Source organism: Rhododendron vialii, chromosome 2a, assembly GCF_030253575.1.
Source record: "Rhododendron vialii isolate Sample 1 chromosome 2a, ASM3025357v1".
Taxonomy (NCBI): domain Eukaryota; kingdom Viridiplantae; phylum Streptophyta; class Magnoliopsida; order Ericales; family Ericaceae; genus Rhododendron; species Rhododendron vialii.
The window spans coordinates 12,501,351-12,510,534 of record NC_080558.1 but is presented as its reverse complement, the minus strand read 5'-3'; positions in this window follow the sequence as shown (position 1 = coordinate 12,510,534).

The window sequence follows — 9,184 nt, the reverse complement described above, 5'->3', positions numbered from 1 at the left end:
ATTCTCTTTCCTAGAGACTTTCACATAACATATTTCATGTATCCTATCAAGTCCCATAATTTGTAGATGGGACTTGATAGGATACATGAAATAATTATACACTATTTGCATATCTTTCTTTTTCACTATTCTTCAGGTTTGAACTGGGGATCCTTGTTGGATTCTCTGCTACTTTTTCTGTAATTGGTTTTTATGTCCCAACGTTATACTGGCCTGCGTTTGCAGTAGGCGCCTGTATCTAGGTTTTGGTAGTTTTGATTCACTCGTTATCTTTTCATGATTTTTGTAATGCTTTCAGGCTTTGAATGACATATGGCATTGACCAGTTCAAAAAAAGAAAAAGAAACATCAACTCTTTACATTTGATTTCACATTCTGTTGTGATTACTGGTTAGGGTTATTTAAGTCCATTGGATTTGAGGAAAAAATCAATAACGTACTCTTTACTAATTTAGGTGTCCGGTACTGTTTACGCACCTCAATGATTCTATGGACTAATTTTACAGTCTACTAGCAGTGCCCAATTGAATTTAGGACAAAAGCTAAGTACGGATTGGCCCCGCAAAAATTGATAGCACCTCAAAGGTTTCGTAGCTGAGAATTATGATCAAAGAGCAAACCCTAAGTTCCAACCATTGACCACGAGATCAACCTTTCGTAACCCAATGGTCAAGCTTGTTCATGGCCTGAGTTAGACTGAAACAACGGTACCTGGAACTAAAAATCCAAAATAAAATGTACTTGAATCGCTTTCCTTCTGATCAAAACTTGATTGATATATTTGCAACTTGGAAGGAAAGTGCAAACAGAACAAGAGAAACCAGGAGAAAATAAAAGCAACAACCCTCACTAGCCAGGAATACCAAAAATCTCCCAACGAGGGGCCATTGAGTGATACTTCCTCCGTAAAGTCGTGTCATTTTTATTTTAAAAAAAATTATATTTTTCATAATCTTTTTTGAATTTTTTTGCACCGTTTGAAAGTAGTCATTGAGATATTTTGAATGATGCAAAACAAAGTTAAAAATTAATTCCAAAAGTACTTTATTTTTTGAGGTCAAAATTACACGATCCCGTAGAGACCATTTAAATTGGGAGGGATGGAGTATGATCCATTTCGCGTACAAAAACACATTAAACGATATTAATCCTTGTTCGGACAACAATTACTTAAGCCATTTATTCAGACTCTGTGAAAGACCTGAGAAATAGATAAACTTAATAAATAGGTTTGAAATATATTGGTGTACATACCATTCAAACTATTAGTTTTTTTAAATAAAGCCCCGATATTGGCAATCGATATAACGTCTTACTAATTCCAAGGAAATTAAACTTGTTGTTTGCAATTTTTTTTCCGCCATTTGTTAATCTTAATCTACTCTATCTTATGGGACTTGGGGAATGGGATGGTTGCTTACGGGTATCGAACCTTGTCTGTGTGCATAGGAGTATAAGGGATGTACCAACTGCACTCCACTCCACTTGTGAGTTTACAAAGGAGCATTTTAATTGTTTGTCAGTATTTATACAATTAATTTGTAGTTGCAAAATTTTCCTTGTACAAGTCTATCAACATAATGTCATTTTAACAACTAATGGTGTACATAAATTAACAATATGAAAAGTATTCGTGTGTGTAATATTGTTCCAACCTCACACACACGAAATGCCCGCTTGAAAATAGTGACAAGCATGAGCAAACAAGGCTAGTTTTTCTTTCAAATCACCTCAAAATCAGGGGCGGCTCCACATGGTGTTGAAGGGGTTCAAAGCGAACCCACTGACTCGAAAAATGAACTAAAAGTTTGTAACTTTTTTTTTACGTATGATTTGATTTTCTTTTCATATGTTTTCATATTATTGGCACTGAATTGTTCATGCATAGTCAAAGTAAAAAAAAAAAACTTCACTTAAATTGTGAGTATGTCAATAATATAACACAACATAACAAAATAAATTAAGCACAATTCATTTTCAATCATAATAAAAAAAATTCCTTTTATATAGATTTTTGTATCCAATTTTTTTTTTTTTAATGTTTTTGTCACCGCTGAACTTAAAACTTGGGAACCACCCCTCTCTCAAACGTAATATTTCTAAATCCCTTTCCTCGTATACAAACTAACTTATACCCATAAAGACAAACATTGCTGATCACTTTCATTTCTTCCACAGCAGAACCTCACTCAAAACCTCCCCACGCGCCGCTGTCAATTATGGTGACCCTGCCTTCATAATCGTCACTTTTGCCGCACAAGGCCATCTTAACCGGAAAATCTCGCACTATATATAGAGGTACTTGATCGATCATGTTCCCTCTTGCTGCTCTTTCTTTCAGCGCGTATATAATTATATCTTTCCTTTCAGTTTTCACCACAACCACAATCGCCTCTTTCAGTTACATTTCATGTGTACTGCTTTGAATATAGGTTAATTAGGATTCTTTAATTCCATCGGATTGGAGGAAAATAAATAAATAACTTCTTTTTTTGATAACTGAGGGTATCTAGGCTAGCATACATGTAGCTCGACTCATCTAGTTCCTGGGACGATTAGATGTGGCAAAAATAAGATATTCGCTAGTCTGGAGAAAATTAATTTTAACTTGAATAAAGCATTCTAAATGCAGGTGGATGATGGATTTTTACTCACAACATGACCATATTCGTAGCTTCTAGGTTCTATATGTTATTCACCATTGATTTTTGTGAATATCAGACCATTTAACCAAATAATTAGGAGTTAAACTGTTCGTGGGTTTTTTTTTTCCTTGTTTAAACATCTTCTTTTTTTTTAAATTCGTAGAGACAAATATTTAATCTATCATTTTACATGAGTGAAGAGTAGTTCCAACCACAATTTTTGTCTGTGGTACAGATCTCCAACACAATCTTTAAGCTAAGTTGTCTTTTTATTCAGCCAGTAATATAGGATTACTATTATTTAGATGTGGCAAATAGGCGGGTTTGAGCAGATTGAAACGGGTCGCGGATTGAATATGGACGGGTCGAATACAAGTCCATAGTACGTATACGGGTTTAAACGGTTCGGGTCGAATATGGGTCAAGCCATACTCAAACCCAACCCGACCCGACCCGTTTTCCTCCCCTTTTATTTTTATTTTTTTCCTCCTCTTAATAATCTTGCAGCACTTTTTTGCTAATTAACAAATCATAACAGTTTGGAAACGCCATACCTTACTAATTGGTAGCTAGCTAGGTTAAGTATAGCCATATCTATGATATCTTTTCAATCAATCCGCACAACGATATTTACAAGTACCATGAGAAATACCTTAACGAAAATGTTTGTTTTTGTTGAGCAGCATAATGTTAAAATAATATTAGGTGGAAGTTTAAGAGGGCAGCCATGATTTGTCCGGTTGGTTTGGTATGATCATTTATGCGAAGTACTTTTTTTTTGAATCCCGAATTTATGGATAGAGGGAAAAATGCAAAAAAGAAGAGGAATATGAATGAAAATGTTGGAGAAATCTGAGTGCAAATTAAAGTTGAATTTTTTTGATGAAAGAGTAAGAAATTCATTAATGAGTTTGGGTCCAAAATTACCTAAAAATTACTACTCAAATCATAACAGTTTTCCAAGAGATTATTAACAATTTGCTAATTAACAAAGTAGTTCACACCAAATCACCAATCAACAAAGTTCGACCTCATTTCCGATTCAACCCATCAGAGTTGTCAAAATCAGCTCTTTGGGATTGTAGCTACGCAAAAAAAAAAAAAAAAAACAGTATTAGAAGGCTACTACTACTGCGTTTTTCTACAAAATGAAAAATTTTCCTGTTTCATATTTATATATTGTTACTTAGAGCATCCATAGTGGAATAAACAAAACAAAAAACTGTTAAAGTTAGAAATATTGGATCAAAAAAGTACTCACATTGTAATAACCAAACCTAGCAACCTCTTAACAACTCATCAAATTTTGGCTCTTCAATAATCAAAGCTAGCAATATTTTGTCAATAATCAAATTTTATCTCTCAATCAAATACACTAACATTACACAAAAACCTTTTCTCTCTCTCAACAATGTTTTCAAAAAATAATTTTAAAAAACTGTAATTTTCAGATTTTTTTTCTGTTTTTTTCAGAAACCTTTTTTTTTTTAACAAAAAACAACTTTTTCAAAAATTTTAAAAACCGTAAGTAAATAAAGTGTGTTTTTCAAGACTCTATTTTTGAAATTTCAAAACTCTTTTATAGAAAACTATTTTTTACACAAAATCTGTTTTTAAAAAACTGTATTTATAGTTTTTAAAATTTTAAAACTATTTGTGTAAATACAATTCTTTCAAAATTTCTCAAAATTGTATTTATAGTTTTTAAGTGAACAAAGTGTGTGTGTTTTGAAAAACTGTTTTTTGTTTCGAAAAACTTTTTTTTTTTGAACTATATCTAACATAAATTGTTTTTTTTTCCTTCAAAAACCACTTTTTCAAAAAATATGCATGAAATGAAGGGAAAAAGTTTGGAGGGCTCATTGGTTTTGATTATGGGCAAAAAATAACCAATATGGGATTTGGCATTGCTAACTTTAGCAACCTTTAAATGAATAATCAAAATCTGGTGTGGCATGTTTTGATTATTCACATTTGCTTATATATTCCAGTGCTGATGCTCTTAGCGGGTGTTTGACTACCTATTTTTTGCATTTTTCATTTGTCCTTTTTGCCTTTTGGGTGTTTGGCAACCCTCCACCAAAATTCATTCCCAACAAATGAGTTCTCAGAGGAGTTTTCCAACTTCTCTTTTTTGCATTCTCAACTTGGTACAGGGGAAAAAAAAAACATACGCACCCCTAGTCAAAAAAATTTAATTCTACCTTCTTCTGTCTTAAACTTCTTTCGGTATTCATTCTAGGCATTTCGAATGTCATGGAGGTAAACCACTCCAAACATTGGGGCAAGTGAGGTTTATGCCCGATTGTTACATTCAGGACCCCAAAATTAGTCAAGCAAGCTAGTCCGGACATTCAATTATCAAGGAAAAAAAGTCAATATATAGAGTCTTCAATCTCTTGATCATGTGCACATTATTGGCAAAAAACCCATCAGATGTGGTTAATAAAGAGAGCTGCCACTCACACAGACCTTTTCAAAACAAATCATGCACAAATCACAATGTCGGGTTCACTTCGGGTTCCACACAAACGATCAAATCCGTTAATTAAATGTAACACATTTTTTCAAAGGTCTCCGCCAAAATCAGATCAATATGGTACCTATGAGTGCTCGATTTTAATCATCTAACTTTTCATTCAGATTTCAGGATAATAAAGATGATTGAATTGAGCACTTATAAGTATCAGATTGAGTTGATTTTTTTTTGGAAACCCTTGAAAAAATGTTCTCCATTTAATAAACAGATCAGATCGTTTGTGTAAGACCCGAAGTGGATCCCACACCATAATCTGTGCACGATTTGTTTTAAAAAGATTTGTGTGAAACAGACTTGCTGGTTAATGAAAGAAAGAGGACCACTAATCTCTTGATCATGTGCACATTACTGTTCATTTATTTTATACTTAGCTAAATTGATGGAAAACTAGAGAGAGAGAGAGAGAGAGAGAGAAAGAAGAAGCATGTGAGTGTGGTCCTACTAGCCCGCATACCTATGTTCGGACTTATTTGGAGTAGTAATTTACGGATTAATATATGTTTTGTTCAGTTCCATGCGTCCGTAATAGTGTTGACAAAAGTAGAGTTGACCGTTGGCTGTTCACAAAAGGAAGGCCCCAGACCCAAACATGCTGTGACATTTCTTTCTTGTTTTCAACTATCGTCACATACTTCATTGGCTTTTCAGATTTACATTTGCGAATTCAATCTCGTTGCTCTGTTTTCACTCTCCAGAAAATCTCGCATTACAGAGGTAATTGATCATATTCCCTCTTGTTTCTTTCTATGTGTATATATAGTAGTGTTGTATAGCTAATTGAAACAGATGATAATTGCTTGAGGTTAGGTGTACCTTTCTTTCTAATTTTCACCTCAAGAAATCATCACCTCTTACAATTAGATTTCATGTACTGTTGTGACCTCTGATTTGGCATATGTAATTCCATTGGATTGGAGGGGTAAAAATCTCTAACTCTTTTTTTGATTACTGAGGGTGTCTAGGCTAGTGTACATCTACCTTGACTCAACTAATCCCAAGGTTTACCAAGGGGCGATTAGATATGGCATTTTTGTCCCGTATGGACTGACTCAAAATAGTTAATAGCACTTAAGAGATTTCGAACATTAGAATTTCAAGGATATTCGGTACTTAAGTGCCGACTCCGCTCGAAGTTTTGTTACTGGGATCACCTATAGGTACATCAAAACTCCCGACTACACCCTTTGCATGAACGGTAGATAATACCATCAATGAGGAAATATCCATCACTTAGGGTTACCATATTCCGAAAAATAAGATCTTCTCTAGTTTAATGAACGGGGTCTAAGTGTTTGACTATGTGGTCGCATGTTCGAATGCCACGGAGGCCAATCATTCCAAACCTTGACGCAAGTGAGGTTTGTGCCCGATTATTACGTTCAGGGTCCCGGAATTAGTCAAGCAAGGTAGCCCACACATTCAATTATCAAGCGAAAAAAGTCAATATATTGAGTCTTCAATCTCTTGATCATGTGCACATTGCTGGCAAAAAAACCCATCATATGTGGTTATTGAAGAGAGCTGCTACTCACACAGATCTTTTCAAAACAGATCATGCACAGGTCACAAATGTGGGGTCCACTTCGGGTCCCACACAAACGATTCGATCCGTTAATTAAATTTAACACATTTTTTCAAGGGTCTCTGCCAAAATCAGATCAATCCGATACCTATGGGTGCTCAATTTAATCACCTAACTTGTATTCAGATTTCATGATAATGAAAATTTAGATAATTTAATCAAGCACTTATAGGTATCGGATTGAGCTGAATTTTTTTAGGGAAACCCTTGAAAAATGTTTTTCATTTAATCAACGGATCGGATCGTTTGTGTGAGACCCGGAGTGGATCCCACACCGTAATCTGTGCACGATCTGTTTCAAAAGGTCTGTGTGAACAGACTTTCTGGTTAATGAAAGACAGGGGACCACTAATCTCTTGATCATGCGCACATTACTGTTCATTTATTTTATACTAAGGGTCATTATTGGGTCAGGTCGGACCGGCCCAGTCCGCCAAGTCACTACTCAAGCCCATTCGTGGACTGAGCTAAGCGGGCTTTTTCTTTTTACGGGCCAAGCGGGTTGGGCTATGTTTCTTAAGTTGAAGCCTAAACCCGCCCACGGACTAGCCCAATTGCAGGGCAGACAGGGCCAAAATTTGGGCAGACTCACAGGTCGGGCCGCACAAATTTGGAAAAAAAGGGCCACATTATGCTTAGTCTTCAACATAGCCTGTATTTTACTGAGAAGGCTCTACTCTAGAGCCTAGCACAAATCACAGCCACTTTTCCTTTTGGACCATACATTTTCCTTCTCCCAAAACAGTTGTCATGGGCTTTACACTGCCCAATAATAGCAAACAGTGCATGGGTTTTTCTCCCAAAGCAATCTCCCTCTCTCTCTCCACCTTTACTGTCTTCTTTTCAAATCCAACCCCAAAAAAACCACCAAACAAAAGCAATCCCCCTCTCTCTAACTTTACACTCTTCTTCTCAAACCCAACTCCAAAAAACGAGAACCCAGCAAACAAAATTCGCCAACCTACGATCAAACCCCCTCTCAAGGCCACTGATTTTTAGCTATCGGTTGGGCCTTGCGAGCGAGCTGAGTAAAAATTTATAGGCTCAAGTCCGCCCATTACGAACTACGGATTGGACTAATCCGCCCGTTTCACTGGCTCGAACAGGATAAAAGCCCGATGAATCGGACGGATTTCGGGCGGGTCGGACGGACTTCGGGCTAAATAATGACCCTTATTTTATACTTGGCTAAATTGATGGAAAATTAGAGAGAGAAAGAAGAAGCATGTGGGCGTGGTCCTACTAGCCCGCATACCTATGTCCGGACAGTTGGAGTAGTAATTTACGGATTAATGTATGTTTTGTTCAGTTCCATGCGTCCTTAAATAGTTGACCGTTGGCTGTTCACAAAAGAAGGCCACAGACCCAAACATGCTGTGACATTTCTTTCTTGTTTTCAACTATCATCACATACTTCATTGGCTTTTTCAGATTTACATTTGCGAATTCAGTCTCGTTGCTCCGTTTTCACTCTCCAGAGAATCTCGCATTACAGAGTGTAGCAGGCCAAGCCAAGCAGCTCACGCTGTACCGAACCAGATCCTGAACCACTCCATGGTCCAGCGTAGTCCGAGCCGTTATACCCTTATGGCTCGGCAAGCCGATGGTCTCAGGTCAGTGTCTCCGTAGTGATCCGCGGAAGCAATAGGCTCGGCCCACCGACCCTTTTGACGGTCGGACATCACGTTCGGCTTTGAACGAACGTGGGGGCCAAGGTTCCAGCTCACCCATGTGGGGAAAAACAACCGCAGGGCTGGCTTTGAGATTTTGAAGGCCTAAAACGATCTTCAAAAGTAAGGCCCTTCATAATTGTAAACGAAAAGAAAAAAAATTGATCACATTGAATAATTTTGATTCGGATATAGTATTTGTTTGCAATGAAAAGTACCAGAGTAGTAGCGTTTAAGGGGGAAAAAAGATGCATCCATACACCCACCACACCAAATAATTTTGAAGGGCCCTAGAGATTTTTTGCGATTCCATGACCTTTTACTCCTTCTTTTTATTTTTTTTCTTTTATTTTTTCCTGCATTTCGTGTTCTATTTTTCTGGGTCATTAGGGCTTAAGTATAAAATGTCTTCTTAGGTTTAAAATTGGGTCTTAAAACAGCACATATATACTAGGTCCTAAAAATAAGTGGGACTCTATTTTTTGACATTTTTGGGGGCTTAAGACCCACGCCTCTTGGGCCTTAGCCTAGAGAGTGAACAACCGTAGCCATGATGACGATCGTGACATCATCCGAATGGTTATCAAGATAACGATGGGAGCACGTGAGGATGCTAGCTCATCCTACAAACGGTTACAAAACCCTAATGTGACGTGGGAGTGATATCCCGACGCGTATTGAGCATATGTGCAATCTTGGAGGCCAACCTATGAGTTCACTATAAATACCCCTTTATACGGCTTGGAGG